Source organism: the organism of the source record quoted next, unplaced genomic scaffold (genome assembly GCF_019419815.1).
Source record: "Pyrus x bretschneideri cultivar Hongxiangsu unplaced genomic scaffold, Pyrus_bretschneideri_v1 Contig35, whole genome shotgun sequence".
Classification (NCBI taxonomy): domain Eukaryota; kingdom Viridiplantae; phylum Streptophyta; class Magnoliopsida; order Rosales; family Rosaceae; genus Pyrus; species Pyrus x bretschneideri.
The window spans coordinates 4,982,914-5,000,793 of NW_025999668.1; the positions used below are offsets into that span (position 1 = coordinate 4,982,914).

The 17,880-nt window shown below is 35.2% G+C and overlaps 2 pseudogenes; both read left to right on the forward strand.

Annotated features, from left to right (window-relative positions):
- The first annotated feature begins 310 nt into the window (after positions 1 to 310).
- Positions 311 to 1,772, forward strand: LOC125480648 (annotated as a pseudogene).
- Positions 1,773 to 15,547: 13,775 nt separating this feature from the next.
- LOC125480649 lies at positions 15,548 to 17,262 on the forward strand (annotated as a pseudogene).
- The last annotated feature ends 618 nt before the right edge of the window (positions 17,263 to 17,880 follow it).

Sequence of the window (17,880 nt, forward strand, 5' to 3'; positions counted from 1 at the left end):
GGTTTCAACGTGTCAAAATGTAATAAAGTAACCCTTAGGCCAACAAATAAAACAGAAGTTTGACTAAACTTCTTTTCTTTGCTGTGTCTTTATCGAATGCATCTTCAGCTTAGGAAGTCACACGAAACATATAGGGTCTCTATCAATTATTAAAGCTCCACGTCTCTTCAAAATTCTTGTAGTTTCGTCACCTCTCGATCACACTACCCCCTATATATATGCGTCTCCCCGTGGCTTAAAAATATATAATCATCAGATCACCTCCTTTGGTCAAAACACCAGCCACAAAAAAGAGTCAAATTTGGAAAGAATGGTTTATTCTCAGCAGCACTGAAGCATTAGTATTCTTATGCTTCCATGGCTAGCCCACGGTCACATTTCTCCCTTCCTCGAGCTAGCCAAGAAGCTAACCCACCACAAGAGAAACAATCTTCACTTCCACATTTGTTCCACGCCTGTGAATCTCACCTCCATCAAATCCAAACTCTCTGAAAAATACTCTCACTGCATTGAGTTTGTGGAGCTCCATCTTCCGCACGATGAGTTGCCTGAACTGCCTCCTCACTACCACACCACCAATGGCCTCCCACCCCATCTCATGTCCACTCTCAAAAAGGCATTCGACATGTCCAGCAGCAACTTCTCCAACATCCTCCAAACCCTAAAACCGGATTTGCTAATTTATGATTTTCTCCAACCGTGGGCACCCTCTCTAGCTTTGTCGCACAATATATTCCGGCCGTTGAGTTTTGTACCATTAACGCTGCCACCATTATTTCAATTTTCGCTAACCATTTCCTGAATTCCAGTCTCGAATTTCCTTTTCCAGGAATCCATCTTCGGGATTACGAGATCAGAATGTTCAAAAATCAGGTGGAGTTTTCAACAAATGGCCTAAAGGACGGAGAGCGCATACAGCGGTGCAGTTCTAGTTCTTGCAACATCATTTTGGCGAAGACATCCAGAGAGATTGAAGCAAAATATATCGATAGTCTCTCTGATTTAGTCGGGGAAGAAGATTGTGCCCGTCGGTCCACTAGTTCAAGATCCACTGGACCAAAAAACCGACGAGGAGTCTCCGATCATCCAGTGGCTGAACAAAAGGGAGAAGTCTTCGGTTGTGTATGTTTCCTTTGGGAGTGAGTACTTTTTGTCCAAGAAGGAAATAGAAGAGATAGCTCATAGGTTAGAGCTGAGCAAAGTGAGTTTCATTTGGGTTATTAGATTTCCCAAGGAAGAAAAAACCACAAAAGTTGAAGAAGTATTGCCAAAAGGGTTTGTAGAGAGGGTGGGAGAGAGGGGATTGATAGTGGAGGGTTGGGCACCACAAGCAAAGATATTGCAGCACCCTGGCGTCGGTGGGTTTGTGAGCCACTGTGGATGGAGCTCTGTGTTGGAGAGCATCAAGTTCGGCGTTCCAATTATAGCCATGCCAATGCAACTTGACCAACCAGTAAACGCCATGCTGGTAGAGGAGGTCGGCGTGGGTGTGGAGGCTAAGAGAGCAGAAGGGGGTGGTTTGCAGCGAGAAGCGATTGCGGAGGCGATCGGAGATGTGGTTGTGAAGAAAATTGGAGAGGGCGTGAGAATGAAGGCACTGGAAGTAAGTGACAACATGAAAAAGATTGAGGATGAAGAGATAAATGACGTGCTGGAGCAGCTGGTGCAACTCTGTGCATAGAGCATATGCGAAATGGACACAATATATAAAATTAGCTTACGTACATATATATCAGTTTAATTTGAAAGATTATACAGTACATCTTCTTCTGTTTTGGTGTTTTTTTTTTTTGGTAATGGATAACCTGGAATGCATATGTACAAAACGTAATAATTTTCCAGATTATGCATTTATTCCATGTTGTACCAAATATTGTGTAACGTTATCGTTGTGTAAAAAGAGAATTTCCTTAAATTATTGAGTCTTATAATTACATTAGATATTCATCCATTATATACAAAACTAGTCTCTCCGATAACAAACAACCATTGAGTACCATAATTACATTGGATATTCATCTATTATACACATAGCTAATCTCTCCAATAACAAACAACTTGATAGGATAAGTTGTACACTGATAAAAATGTTTGGTTATTGACTAACAATTTGTTATTGTCACTTGAGTTCTGACTATACCGTGCAATTTTTTATTTTGTACGCAGAACGACTACGTATTTGTATTTCCGTACTCAAAATCTAGTTCAAGAGCCGAATTGTTTTGGAAAAATCAAATTGGGTTTTCGTAAATGTCTAAGTTCATCCAATAAATTTTTACTTTAAATTTCAATAATATCCTCCAATTGAAAACTGAAAACCTTTTCATCCTCCTGTGTCCCCGGAAAAGGATTCTTGCCGAACCCTTTTCTTAATTAGGATCGTTTATCGTACATTGTATGATCATAAATTATTTTAAAATTTAAAATTAAATATAAATAGTAAGATCGCTATTTCCGACCAGGTCTTCTTTCCCATTCTCTACCTTCTCCATCTTTACCCTCATTTCTCTTTTAAGTGCTATTTTGCCCCATCTCTTTAATGATGGTGGTTGGCCACATCTCCCCAAAGATGGTGGTTCACTCCAATCCTCTTTCAATGGCGGTTGTGAGCTCGAGTTTCATCCCAATTTGGGAACTGGACTTTTCCTGTGTTGATTTTCCTCTAATTGCCCACTGTTTCTTGCCAATATACACCAGATTTTCTTTAGCCCCATACCCACAAATCCTTAACCCATACTACAATTTCACCCACACGCTCTCCATCGTCATATGCTGTTTCCCCTTCACCTCCATCCTGGCCCTACTGACTCTCACTTTCTGTCAAATTGGCTGCTTTCGGTTGAGTACTCTAACGAACTCTTGCGTCTACTACCCACCCCGAGAGCGAATCGTCGCTCATTCAGTTGGAGGTGTGTGAAACCAAGACATTGGTTTCAGCGCGGAGGTCTGACCCACCTCCTTTTTTGGTTCTGGATTCATGTTGTGACTTTCTGGCGTTGGAATGATGTTCTTGCTGGTCCCCGGGTGGTGGATTTAGTTGTGAAGTTTGGCTACTCCAATTGGTTTGCAGGTTGTTCGGTGGTGATTTTGAGTTTTGGTTTTGCTATAATGTTGTCTGTTTGTGGTTTAATTTTGTTTATCATTTGGGGCTTTTGAAGATCTCGATATGGTATGATCTAGGGAGCAATCGTTATTTTGTGGTGAAAAATTGGCAGTGTGTGTGGTTAGTGGCCTCTTGGTTCCGAGTTTCTGCAGCTCGCCATCCCTCACATAGGCATCCATGGTTTTCTGTACTAGCCATTTTTGGTCCTCTATTGGTTGAGCCATTTATGCATTTCTGTTATTTACCATTATGCACTCATAGAGAGAAACCATTACTCATGCTTTGTTTGCATTAGTGACGTTTCATTTTGTATGGTGTGTCCTTTTTAAGGCTCGTTGTAAGCTGTTTTATGTTCATTTGAACTTTGTTTAATGAATTACTCTACTTTTGACAAAAATAATATAAAAAATTGAAAACGATAATATTCTCGAACTTTTTTCCTATATGCAGTTTGTTATTCCTTCTTAATATTTGGTATATATGATTGTTAATAAATTCAATTAATTTGTAATGTCATATATTTAAGTTTATGATATCAAATATCAAAACTACTAATGAATTGTATCTAAAACTAAGAATGATCGAATTAAAATACAAAAGTTGATTACTAAATACATAATCTAAAGTAAAAAACTTCTAGAATTTTGGAATATTTCAGAATTCTTTTTGTCGGTATAAGTTTGCAACATTCCAGAAAAATATGGGTTGAAAATTTAGAATTTGTGTATGCGTTATTCAAATTTTCATCCAATATGTTTAAAAACTGTTAATGACCGAATTTAAAATTCTAAACCAACTTGCACCGCTAGGTGTAGACAATTGAGTACATAATTTTTGGCTACTCTCTCCATTTTTCGTTGGATTTAACAGTGTTTGATCAAAGTGGATAGTTTAGAAACAGGCAGTATGGCCCTCATTTAAATTACTTCTTAATATAATGGTTAATTTTTCTTAATTATCGTTTACATGTGTATAATTTTTTTTTACTATTAATTAGCTTTTGTTTTATTATTTATTATTTAGTTTAGAGTTGTATTCTTTTATGTGTTTATTTAGAGTTAAAAATAAAAGGAAAAGGCAGTTGACACACTCAACCCGAATATTCACTTGGACACCTGAATCGAGCAGTGTTGGCTAACACAGCTCAATTTGGATGTCTAATTGGACATTTGGGTCGGAGTGTGTCAACAGCAATAGTAGGCACATGTTATTTTCCCCTTTCTCCTCACCCTTTTCGCATTCCTTTCCTTCTCAATCTCTCTTTACTCTTTTCTTTGTTCTCACTCCGCGACGGAGAAAACTAAAAGAGCAGAGAGGTATCTTCCTCCTATACCATCACTTCTTATCGGCAGTGATTCATCTATCTGGGCAATCAATTTTAGGCTTGGTATTGGGTGCTTTTGGCGGCAGATCATTAGTCTAATAGGCTGATTAAGCTATCCTAGTAGCCGGAGGTGGAGGGTCGAGCCTTAGGGAATAATCATTAGATTTCGTTCCTTTGTAGTTGGTGATGGAAACCCTAATTTGCTATATTGATACTCCACGTATATACCATGTGCTTGTGTTGACTACAGAGAATATTACAAATGATAAGAAATCCTATTGCTACAATTAAGTACAAGATTGAGGGAATGAATATTAATGCTGGACTTACTTGGTAGGATTGATTGTAGTTGCTGTTTTATTCTCGTCATCCACCCTCAAGCGAAACGGAACAAAATCAAGATTTTTCAAAATGATCGTAGTTCATGATGGCGCCAGCATGCTTTTAATTGGTTTTTTTCTTGGCAAAATATAGTCGTGTTGTGCGTGCCGGGTCACATTCTGAGAATTTTGGGGTCCCAGGTAAGTCTTCAAAGTGGGAAGTAAAGTTTTTTTACCTCCGGTTTTTTGTAAATTGATATGTATAAAAAAGAATTTACTAAATACATTATTAAATTTTATTTTTACATCAAATACCTTTAAAATTAGTATCAAGAGAAGATAGATAGACAATCATTACTTAAATATTACACGTATCAAGTTGTTAGATGCAAATGTACTAAATGTTTGCAGTCAAGAGTCTAAGATTGAGAGTGATGAACAATAAAATTTGATTGACGAGTATAATAAATTCACCAACGCCAATTGTTTTTCTTTTGTTATTTCTAAAATCAACATCATACTAACAAATTGAATATTAAAATAATCTATTGAATAATAAATATTGAAAAGCAAAATATAAATTCAAAGTTTTTATTATTTTAAAGTACAATATTCAAGACTATGTGATAATTGATTTAAACATTCGATAGAAATGGAGAGATTGGGAAGTTGAAAGGAAAAAAGGTTGCAAAGGGACTTAAATTTTATAACTTTATATGCATTTGGACATATGAATTGAGAGTAAATTAAAACAAAAAAATAATTTGTGACTAAAAAAGCAACTCTATGTTTCGAACTCAACACTCCAAAGAAAAAAGAAATCAAACATTTGTTAGTTTTTCTTTATTTATATGTCATTAACAAGATATATAAAATTTTTAGAGACCCCTCCAAAGTAGAGGCCCTAGCCAGACGCCTTTATGAACTACCAGCCGGCCCAGTGTGCATGCCATGACTATGCATTCCATGTTGAGAATCAGCTGATCTAGATTAGTTAGATGACGTCGGTGTCCGTGTGGAGACAGTAAGGAGGATGTGATGAAGAGCTTGATAATGAATGGCTGCAAAAGAGAAGATAGACAAAAATGGTGGTGGTGAAAAAAGAAGATTTGAAACCGATACGAATATATTGAATTGAAAAAATAAGATTTTATCTGCAAGAACAATCCCTCACTTACTGTATACTAAGAGACAACATTGAAGATTGAATTAGAAACCAATATTAGTCCTGCACGGTTGATTATTGTTCTAAAAAATATAGCGGAAAGTTGGTCTTTGAATGATTAAAGGTTATCTGATGATTTGTACCATTGAAAGTACATGTGATTCGGACATGCACATTTTTAAATTCATATGATTTTGTCGAACCCATGCAGACAGAATAACAACTCTACATGATTCTTGTTGTAAGTCATGTTGAATGTGGACGGCCATCACTCTACAACTCATCCTATACTGTCATCCTACAACTCATCCCACTACCACTCTACAGCTCATCCCACTACCACTCTACAACTCATCACACTACAACTTTGTCTAAAACTTCACCTATAAATGGAGGAGCATATGGAAGAAATAAATAGGAAGGTAGAGGAAAGGAAAAAGAGGAAACTACGAAGGAATGTAAAGAGAGGAAGAAGAGAGCAAGAGATATGAGAGAATAGAGAGTGTTATATTTGTACATCTATTATTCCATATTATAAATAAAAGTATCATTGCTGCTTTGAGGATATACTTCTGTCACATTGACTGTAGAGGAACCTCGTAAATATTGTGTCTTGTTTCATTTATTCCAGTGCACACATACCGCTGATTTTACAACACGTTATCAGCACGAGAAACTCTCGTGTCAATGGAAAGCACAACACCAAAAATCTGGTGAAGCACTACATACCTCTCATCATTGTCGGCTAGAATCTCACAGATAAGAAAATCTTCTTTACTACTTATTTTCTTGAAGCAACTACATATCTTGTTGTATGACTGTAAATTATCCTTTGCAGAAGCAAAATGGTATATACTCAAAATTAGTAAAAAATCTGACAACCATGTAAACAACCTGTGAACTCCAACTTGCTGACCTTGGATTGAAATACTTTCTTCTTGAAAGTTGTTCGTCTGCCCAGTACTTGTAACATATCAAATTTTCAGAAAACTCCAACGGTGCGATTGTTGCAGATGTCTGAAACACCAACTCAGTTTTCAATTTCCGCAGAAAACTGGACAGCCATCTTATGAGTACCAAAACTCCATTTTCAGTAGCTCAGATTGAAACTATTTCTTCATAAAAGTTGTCCGGTATCCTCTTATCCATATCATACCAAAATTTGAGATAAATCTAACGTTTTGATCTTCTTGCAGATACGACTCTTGACTCCAAAACTTACTGGAACCGTTTCGACTCTTTCAAAACTCATTGAAGGAGGAACACCAATTGAGATTTATTGTTACTATCACTTCTTGGGTAACTAAAAAGACTTAAGGGTTGTAAAAATAAAATGAAATAAAAGGGACGAAACAAAAGGAGGTGTCATACAAAGAAAAAGAAAAAAAAAATGAATGATGACTTAATCATCACTCTTTTTCTAGTATTGCTTTATTTATGTGAATGGTGTTGGTTTAAAACCCTTTCACATGTTTTATTTACTTAAGGGCAATTTATATACTGTGGCTAGAATTACTGCCTAATGCTTTAAGTTTTGATTTATTTATATGAATGGTGTTGAATTAAAGCTCTTGTCACAAGCTTTATTTACTTAAAAGCAATTTATTTACCAAGATTGGAATTACCGGCTATTACTTTAATTTATTTATTGTACTTCTTTTGTTATGATGAGTATATACATGATTCGAAGTTCCTTGTTTAGATCATAACTTGCAGTTTCTTGATCCTCATCACAAAAAATGATTGGACCCGAAGTTCCATCATGTAAAAAGATCGGACATTAATTTCCTTGATCATCATCATACAAAAAGATTAGGCATGAAGTCCCTTGATCCTCAAGATCGAACATGAAATTCCTTGATAAGTATGGTAAGTTTGAAGTGCCGAAGTGCTACAACTTAATTGTAATAAAAGACATAAGAGTCTTAGTCCAGAGACTATTAAATAAGGACTAGAAGTTCCTTGATTCATGTAAATGATGATTATTGCATGTCACTGGGTATAGATGTTAAACACCATGTTCTTCATGTCCATACTCAAAATGGTTTAGTAGAAGCATTTATTAAGCGGATGAAATTGATTACATGCGCTCTGCTCATGAAAACGAAATTGCCTGTTTTTCGACATGGGGACATACCATTTTACATGATGCATTATTAGTTCAGTTGAGACATGTTGCCAACCATCAATACTTCTCAGTATAACTCGTGTTTAAACACCAGCCAAACATTACACATTTACGAGTTTTTGGTTGCGTTATCTATGTGCCTATTGTACTGCCACAATGTACTAAAATGAGTCATCATTGCAGATTGGGAAATTTATGTTGGATTTGATTCACCATCTATCATTCAATATTTAGAATCCTTGATTGGGGATATGTTTACCGCGCGGTTTGCGGACTTTCATTTTGATAAGACAATTTTCGCGCTGTTAGGGGGAGAAAAAATCAATCCATAAGAACTACGAGAATTGTCGTGGGATGTACCCACTTTGTCTTATTTTGAATCACGAACAAATTAGTGTGAAAATGAAGTGAGAATAATTGTTCATCTTCAAAGTATTGCCAAATCAAATGTCATATGCATTTAATGATGCAACGAAAGTGATAAAATCACATATAATAGCTGCAAATGTGCCTGCAAGAATTAATGTCCCTATTAGACAAAATAATGTGGCAGCAAATGATTTATCTGTTACACACTTAAAGCGTGGCATACCTTCAGACTTAAAAGATTCAGTCATTCGAAAGAAGAAGAATATGACACTACTAAACTATGACATTCCCGAAGTATAACTGTTGCATGCCGGAAGCATGACAGTTGCCGCATGGATACACGTCCCAGAAGGACAATCTGCGAACATGAGAATTTTGATGTCTCATGCATGAAGCATGATATATGTATAGGTTTCAATGACTCAACTCCCGAAAGTAGAGATTAAAATCCAAGCTTTATAACACTCAAGATGAGGTTATGATCTGCAATTCTCTAAACTATGATTGTCCTGGAAGAGATAGTGTAATGCCATTGAAGAGACAATGGATATCCAAAGAAATGAAAAGCTTTTATGCATGCACATGCACATGAGAATATGGGATCACAGATTGATGATAACCAATGGTAATTTTGGTTTTTACAAGTAGCTACTAAATTCATTAATGAGCTGTGTTGATATGAAGTCTCGTTCTTTTTTTCGTCAACAAAAGGAAAAATTATTGGCCAAAAATAGAGAAAGGCAATTCCATTACAATTCTGTAAGAACGTGGAAAAAAAAAAAAATATATATATATATATATATGTATGTATATAATACAAATAGCCAAAAGATGTTGAACCAAGGAGGTTACATATGGGCATTTGTAATACAGTGAAATACACTCACATCATATGACACAATGTTACTAATTGAAATCTGAAATTATACTCCTGTAAATGAGTTTATATGAATGGAGAATTGTATATGAAGTGTTGTGAGTCACCCACATCATATCTCCGTAAGTAAATCTCTCAAGTATACATGGGAGCAAATTGCTCTGTATAAATTCCAAAGGAACATATGTCATGAAGGGTAGAAAATTCCTAAATTATTCAAATTGCTTGAAGTAAGCTCTGGAAGGGTAAAACATAAACTATGTACTCAATACCAATGAATGGTATAAATTGCTTTAGTGAGTAGTTTCATTATGATATTATTGTAATATACTAAAATCTCTTGCAAGAGTTGATGATATTAGATTTGAAATCCTGAAGAGTCTAAAAAGATTATAAAGTATTGAAAGAAATATTGTCTTAAGCTACAGATCGAACAATATACCAACACAAATCTTATCCATGATGTTTATGATATTAAGGGACCATATGGTTTGAAGATTATAAGTTGAATACTCAAATAATTAACCAATATTTAGACATTAAGAACGATCATTTATCTTCGTGAGAGAAAATATAAATTGATATTTGGTCCAGAAGTACCACATCTTAGTGAAGTGTATGCTTTATTATATTTAGCACAATATATTGGAATGAAATGAAGCTTATCTATTGATATCTCCGAGAAATTACATACATATGCATGTATTGGAATGAAATGAAGCTTATTTATTGATATCTCTGAGAAATTACATGCATGTGCATACGCATGAGTTACAACTACAAAAATAAACAAACAGGAGGGAGCATTCACAAAGGTTGCTCATGTAAAGCCTCAAATACTTGGCAGAACCCCAGAAGGGGGATGCACTAAAGATTGATCATGTGAAGCCTCAGTACTTGGCAGAACCCTAGAAGGGAGAGACACTGGAGATTGATCATGTGACGCCTCAGTATTTGGCGAAACTTTAGAAAGAATAGGCAACATAGGTTGATTATTTAGAGCCTTAATACTTGGTAAAACTCCAGACAATGAAGGCAATTGGTGCCTTTGGAATAAAGCCACAAACCTCTAATGGTTACTTTGAATCCGATTTCGGATTCCTGCAACTGGTCAAGTTTTATTTTCATGCTCGTTGAATAATTATTTGCAAGCATGTGCAACTCTTTATTTTCGTGCTTAAGCCTTCTGATATCTTGTCTAAGACTTGCCACCTTGGCCATTAATGATTGGACTTGGCAAGTTCAAGCAAGTAGATGTTGGTCCATATTGGATACAGAGTTTGCACACTGAACACTGAAAACCAAAGAGTCTTGAACAACCAATTCATTAGATCGTTTTGAAAGTATCATGTTATCCTTGGGAGTGAGAAGATTCCTAGCTACCACTGTAGCGGTTATGTCATTTTTTATCACATAGTCCCTAATTGTAAGAGAACCATTAATGGATAAGAAGGATGTGTGCCATATATTATCTTCAAAAGACATGTTTGCATCTTCCACAACATTCAAATTGAAACGACGGTCAGATGGGCAAGCCATTTTCAGAATTAATGAAGGAAAATGAGGTAAGATAAATTGAAATCTCATAAATGAAAAAAGGGGAAATTTCTGTAGGCAGCATTTTTCTGAGTGTGCTTTTGAACACAATTGATGCCTCTATAAACGAAGAGGCAACATGGCCACTTGTTCAAAAATCAAAGAGGCATCACTCTAAGAACTTCAAAAGCCAGATTTTCCTGAATAAAGTTCGTTGGCATCAGTATCAAAACCTTATATTGTTTTCTTCAAGAGCAAAAATATCTCATATCATCAGGGTTAAAAGCAAAAGTATCTCATATCATGTTATCCCCTTGTCATTTTCTTTGTCCTTGCTCTTACTTGCAAGACAAGGACAAAGAGAGCAATCAGTCGGAACATGAAATGTCAGGAACTAACTGCCTAGGACCTTTCCCTGATTGCTTACCTAGCATTGCTCTCGAGTAGTCATCTTCAACTATTGTTAGGTCTCGGATTTCCTCAACAAATACCCCAAAATAGTTGGTATGATGTTGGCTCTTTACACTGAAGCTACCAAGCATAGATGAGTTGCTGAGAAGCGATGTTTTGAAGGATAGTTCAAAGGCAAAGGTTGCACACCACTTCTGCTATGCAAGAGATTGAAGAAGAATGATTAACGATGAGCCCACAAAAATTCAAGTATTGCATTGACACGCATCAGCCTAAAGAATTTGAAATCAGGGCATATACTCATCAGGGGAAGCATCCAAAACATATCAAGATTTTAATGAGTCAATCGAAAACTTGTGGCCATCCAATGGGGAGTGTTGTAATTCATATTGAATGTGGATGGCCATCACTTTACAACTCATCCTACTACCACCCTACAATTCATCCCACTACCACTCTACAACTCATCCCACTACACCTTTGTCTAAAGCCTCACCTATAAATGGAGAAGCATATGGAAGAAAGAAATAGGAAGGTAGAGGAAAGAGAAGAGAGGAAATTATGGAGGAATGTAAAGAGAGGAAGAAGATATGAGAGAATATATAGAGTTATGTTAGTACTCCTATTATTCCAAATTATAAATAAAAGCACAATTGATACTCCGAGGACGTACTTCAGTCACACTGACTGTAGAGGAACCTCGTAAATATTATGTTTTATTTCATTTATTTCACTGCACACATACCATTGATTTTACAACAATTTTTACTATTTCTAACTTTTTTTATACAAAAGTAAAATATCTAGTAAGGATCACCCCGATAGAGACAATTATTTTAACATTTTCTTTTAGAACAGTCCCTGATATAAGAAGTACATATACTTGCGAATACGTATTTTTATTGCAAAAAATTTATAATCAAATATGTGTTGTGAAATGATGGATATATATGTCTGCAGCGGAATAGAAAGTAAATAAGAAATAATATTTACAAAGTTAGGTAAATGTGTCTACGTCCTTGGGGCAGTAGCAGATGTTTCTCTCAATATGTCACTTGATGTATTGTACCATATTTCTAACACACTAAAAATATCTTCTTCAAGTCTTTTTTTTTTTTTTTTTTTTAGTATAACATTATATAAGCCGTGCATTGGTCGTATTTCCAACACACTAAAAATATCTTCTTCAAGTCTTCTTTTTTTTTTTTTTTTTTTTTTTTTTTTTTTTTGTGAGTACAACATTATATAAGACGTGCATTGGTCGTAGCATTAGCATTAGATGAACCGTATTATTTAAGAAATTTGGAGTTAACAAAAATAAAAAACAAAAAGGAAAAATGAAAAACTATTGTGTCCCTTCAGTTTTGAATGGGGCATAATTTATATCAGGCCGAACAACAAAAAAGATAGATCCTTACGTAAGCCTTTATGCCCACCACGCAATCTGCAATTACGTGCACACTTACGTAACCCACCTATATCTGTATGAAGCTTTCCATGTGGCTGTATTTCGATGGCGTTTCAGTTTTAGCAGTGCATGCCATGACTATGCCATGCATCTTGCCAATCAACTGATCTAGACTGCTTAGATGAGGTCGGTGTCCGTGTCGAGACACCATGGAGGATGTGATGGAGAGCTAGATACTGAGTGGCTGCAAAGGAGAAGAGGTACACAAATTGTGGTTATGCAAAAATAAGTTTCGAAACTGAGACGTTGGTTAAAGAAGAAGACTATTCAAAAGAATAATTCATCCATTACATACTGAGACAACGTTGAAGATTGAATTAGAACCAATACTCATCCTGTATGGTTGATTATTATTCTCAAAAGTGTTTCGGAAAGTTGGTTTTTGAATGCTTAGGCTTATCTAATGATTCGTATCATTGAAACCAGAGATTGGGGCACTTTTTTTTTTTTTTTTTTTTGAACAAACAATATTATTTACACTAAATAGAGAGGTGATGGGCTTACATTCACACAATGAACTAATAATAATGTGATTCAAAATCGTGTTTGGCAAAAATCAAATATAAGACTTCTCACTTATAAGTAAAAAAAAATAACTAGATCATAATACTAAGTGCCAAAAAATGTACATTTTTAACTGCATGTGATTTCTGTAGCACATGCAGACAAAGTATTTTAAGAGAGTATTTATCGAATATAGCAAAAAATTAACCCTTAATTTCAAAAATATCACTTTTTTTATAAAAACTTTCAAATATATCTAAAATTTCATTTAAGTAGACATAAATATCCTCAAATTTAACAATTAAATAAATTAAAAGTTTTTTAACTACCGTCGCCTCAAGCTCAGGTCCAACTTCATCTTTGCTTCTACACTCCACCACCATAACCATATCCCCTTTGACCCCCTCATCACCAACATTGAGTGTCGCCACGGTTACTGCAAGTGGGGGTAGTAGAAATTCAATCATACCTTCAACGCCTTTTTTCTTACTAATATCATTTTTAGTTTTAAATATAAAAATGGTTTTTAAAGTTAATCTACATGTCGTTATATGATTGAATTTGTGAGACCCACGTGGCACCACATCATCACACTAATAGAGCAATTGACAGATTTTTCAAGAAAAAACTAAAATGATCACGTTGGATAAATTCAACGAAAGGCTAAAATGATTCACGATAGACAAATTCAAGAACACTACTATTGATTATCATTAATTGTTAAGGACCAGATTAATGAGTTATGTTAATGTCACTAACCATTTTGGCTTAAAAGTCTTTAATTTATTTGATTGTTAAATTTGAGGGTGTTTATGTCTATTTAGGTGGAATTATGGATATATTTGAAAGTTTTTATAAAAAGTAATATTTTGGAAATTAAAGGTTAATTTTTGGCTATATTTGATAAAGACTCATTCTAAGATGCCACAGTAATAACTGCATGTGATTCTTGCTCTTTCTACCTTTGTTGTACAAGGGTAAAGCCAACGAATTGAGGACAACCTCGTAGAGACAATTATTTTAACATTTTCGATATGAATAAGGGAAATTTTATTTGAATCCATTTAACCTCTTTCTACATCCAATTTAAACTTTAAATGTGAAATATCTTTATTACCTTATTGCATAATTACTATCAAGTACAAGAAAAATAAGATATTAATAAACCCACAATCAGTAACTAAACTCTAACCATTACGTAACTTTTAACGTGCGTTTTGTTCTAGGAAAAATCTTAAGATGCTTTCATAAAGAAAGAAAAAAAGCTCTTTTTGACGGATGGAGGGTGATTTTGAAATTTTTAATCCTTTATTTATGTGAGAGTTGAATTATTGATTTATTGATTTATATGCCATATACTAATATTCTGAGTATTAGCTGTATAAGTTTACCAAGTATTTGTTGTTCTTTTTGGACACCATTTACCAAAGTCTTCTACTTCTTAATTTACATACAACCATAACATCCTGCTTTTGTTATTGGATTACATATCAATCTGCTACTACTTAATTCGAGAGTTACAGTTAGATAATAGACAGCATTGATTAGCTAAGTTCTTCATGTCTGCGTTCGTATAATATCTTACTGATAATATTAGTCTTTGCTTTGCAATCTAAATTCTAATTAGACAAACCACCAACAGCTACATTCTTTGCATCATTGTTTTCGCATGTTTCCCCGCTCTATTCATTTGATCTTGGTTTTTTATTTTTTAAATGAATGTAAAGATAAATTTACATCATTGAATTGGGTTTGTGAGGATTATTTAGGCAATAAATTTAGGTTTAAAGAGATATTGAAAGTTTAATTAAAAACAATATGGGTGTAAAGAGTAAGCTAAGTGCAGAAAAAGGTTCAACGATTTCAAATAAAATTTTCCTATGAATAAATACATATATCTCATCGGCAAATAATATATTGTTATTGTAAATAATTTTTTATTCAAAACTGTTTAATTTAATTTAGAATTTTAATTTCACTAGTATTACCCAAATCAAAAATCAAAATGATCAACTCATGTATCAGCTGCCAGGACGGTAGGATTTTATTGTGGAGTTACTTTGTCGTTTCTGAAACTCACCCGACATTTAGGTAATTAGGTAATCCTTAAGACCAACAAATAAAAAAGAAGTTTGACTAAACTTCTTTTCTTTGATGTGTCTTTGTCGTATGCATCTTCAGCTTACACGAAACATCTACAGTTTCTAAACTCTATCAATTATTTCAAAATTCTTGTAATCTTGGCCCCTCTCGATCACACTATCCCCTATATATATGTGTCTCCCCGTGACATCAAAATGTAAAATCATCAGAACAGTTCTGTTAGTCAAAAGAATAACCACAAAAGAAGAGTCAAATTTAGAAAGAAAATGGTTTATTCTCAGCAGCACAGAAGCATTAGTATTCTTATGCTTCCATGGCTAGCCCACGGCCACATTTCTCCCTTCCTCGAGCTAGCCAAGAAGCTCACCCATAAGAGAAACAATCTCCACTTCTACATTTGTTCCACCCCTGTGAATCTCACCTCCATCAAACCCAAACTCTCTGAAAAATACTCTCACTGCATTGAGTTTGTGGAGCTCCATCTTTCGCACGATGAGTTTCCTGAACTGCCTCCTCACTACCACACCACCAATGGCCTCCCACCCCATCTCATGTCCACTCTCAAAAAGGCCTTCGACATGTCCAGCAGCAACTTCTCCAACATCCTCCAAACCCTAAAACCAGATTTGCTCATTTACGATTTTCTCCAACCATGGGCACCCTCTCTAGCTTTGTCGCACAATATTCCGTCCGTCGAGTTCTGTACCATGAACGCCGCCACCATTATTTCAACTTTCGTCATCCATTTCAATAATTCCGGTCTCAAATTTCCTTTTCCAGGAATCCATCTTCGGGATTACGAGATCAAAATGTTCAAAAATCAGATGGAGTTTTTGTCAAATGGCCTAAAGGAGGGAGACCGCATACAGCAATGCTGTTCTAGTTCTTGCAACATCATTTTGACGAAAACTTCCAGAGAGATTGAAGCAAAATATATCGATTATCTCTCTGATTTAGTCGGGAAGAAGATTGTGCCCGTCGGTCCACTAGTTCAAGACCCATTGGGCCAAAACACCGACGAGGAGTCTCCGATCATCCAGTGGCTGAACAAAAGGGAGAAGTCTTCCGTTGTGTATGTTTCCTTCGGGAGTGAGTACTTTTTGTCCAAGGAGGACATAGAAGAGATAGCTCATGGGTTAGAGCTCAGCAAAGTGAGTTTCATTTGGGTTATTAGGTTTCCCAAGGAAGACAAAACCACAAAAGTTGAAGAGGTATTGCCAAAATGGTTTGTAGAGAGGGTGGGAGAGAGGGGAATGATAGTGGAGGTTGGGCACCACAAGCAAAGATATTGCAGAACCCTAGCGTCGGTGGGTTCGTGAGTCACTGTGGATGGAGCTCTGTGTTGGAGAGCATCAAGTTCGGCGTTCCAATTATAGCCATGCCCATGCAACTTGACCAACCAGTAAACGCCAAACTGGTAGAGGAGGTCGGCGTGGGTGTGGAGGCTAAGAGAGCAGAAGGTGGTGGTTTGCAGCGAGAAGTGATTGCGGAGGCGATCGGAAAGGTGGTGGTGAAGAAAATTGGAGAGGGCGTGAGAAGAAAGGCACTGGAAGTAAGAGACAACATGAAAAAGATTGAGGATGAAGAGATGGATGACGTTGTGGAGCAGCTGATGCAACTACGTACATAAAGCATATGACAAAATGGACGCACCACATTAAAATAATTTACGTACCCAGGGGAGAATCAGTTTAATTTGAAAGGATTATATTATACATCTTTTATTTATTTATTTATTTATTTATTTATTTTGTATTGGATAAACTGGATTTCCAGATCCAATTATGTATTTACTCCATGTGGATGTGGTATCAATTGTTGTGTAATGTCATCGTTGTAACAAAAGAGGGAGTTTCCTTGAATTACATTGGATATTCATCCATGATTTAGAAAATTAGTCTTTTGGATAACAAACAATGTGCTAGGATAAGTTGTACACAAATTGAGTGTTTGATTATTGACTAACAATTTGTATTGTAATTGAAATTTTGATTATGTGGTGTAATTTTTAGTGTACTTAGAACAAAACTATGTAATTGTATTATTGTACTCAAAATGTTGTTGAAGAACTATATTGTTTTGGAAAAATCAAACTGGGTTTTCTTCGTATATAGCTAAGTTCATTCCATAAACTCTTTTTTAACCTTAAATTTTAATATATCCTCCCAATCAGGTACTAAAATAATAATAATAATAATAATAATAATAATAATAATAATAATAATAATAATAATAATAACATTAATATATAAGCTGAAAACTTTCAACCTCCTGTGTCCCCGACCAGGTCCTCCTTCTTTGGTCAGTCTCTTCCCTCTGGAGTCCAATTTAAACAATAATAATAAAAAATTGAAAACAATATATGCTCTGTTGCGGTCATATTTAGAATAAAAATGTAATTGTGTAAATCTTACTAGATATGATAATGTATCTTACATTCATATTTGGAGTAGATTACCTATTAAAAGTTGTAATCCTAAAGGGTAAGAAATTAACCTTCCCTACTATTATAAATAAAGGCACAATGAGGTGGAATAACACACACTCACAATTACACATCTCTCTCATTCTC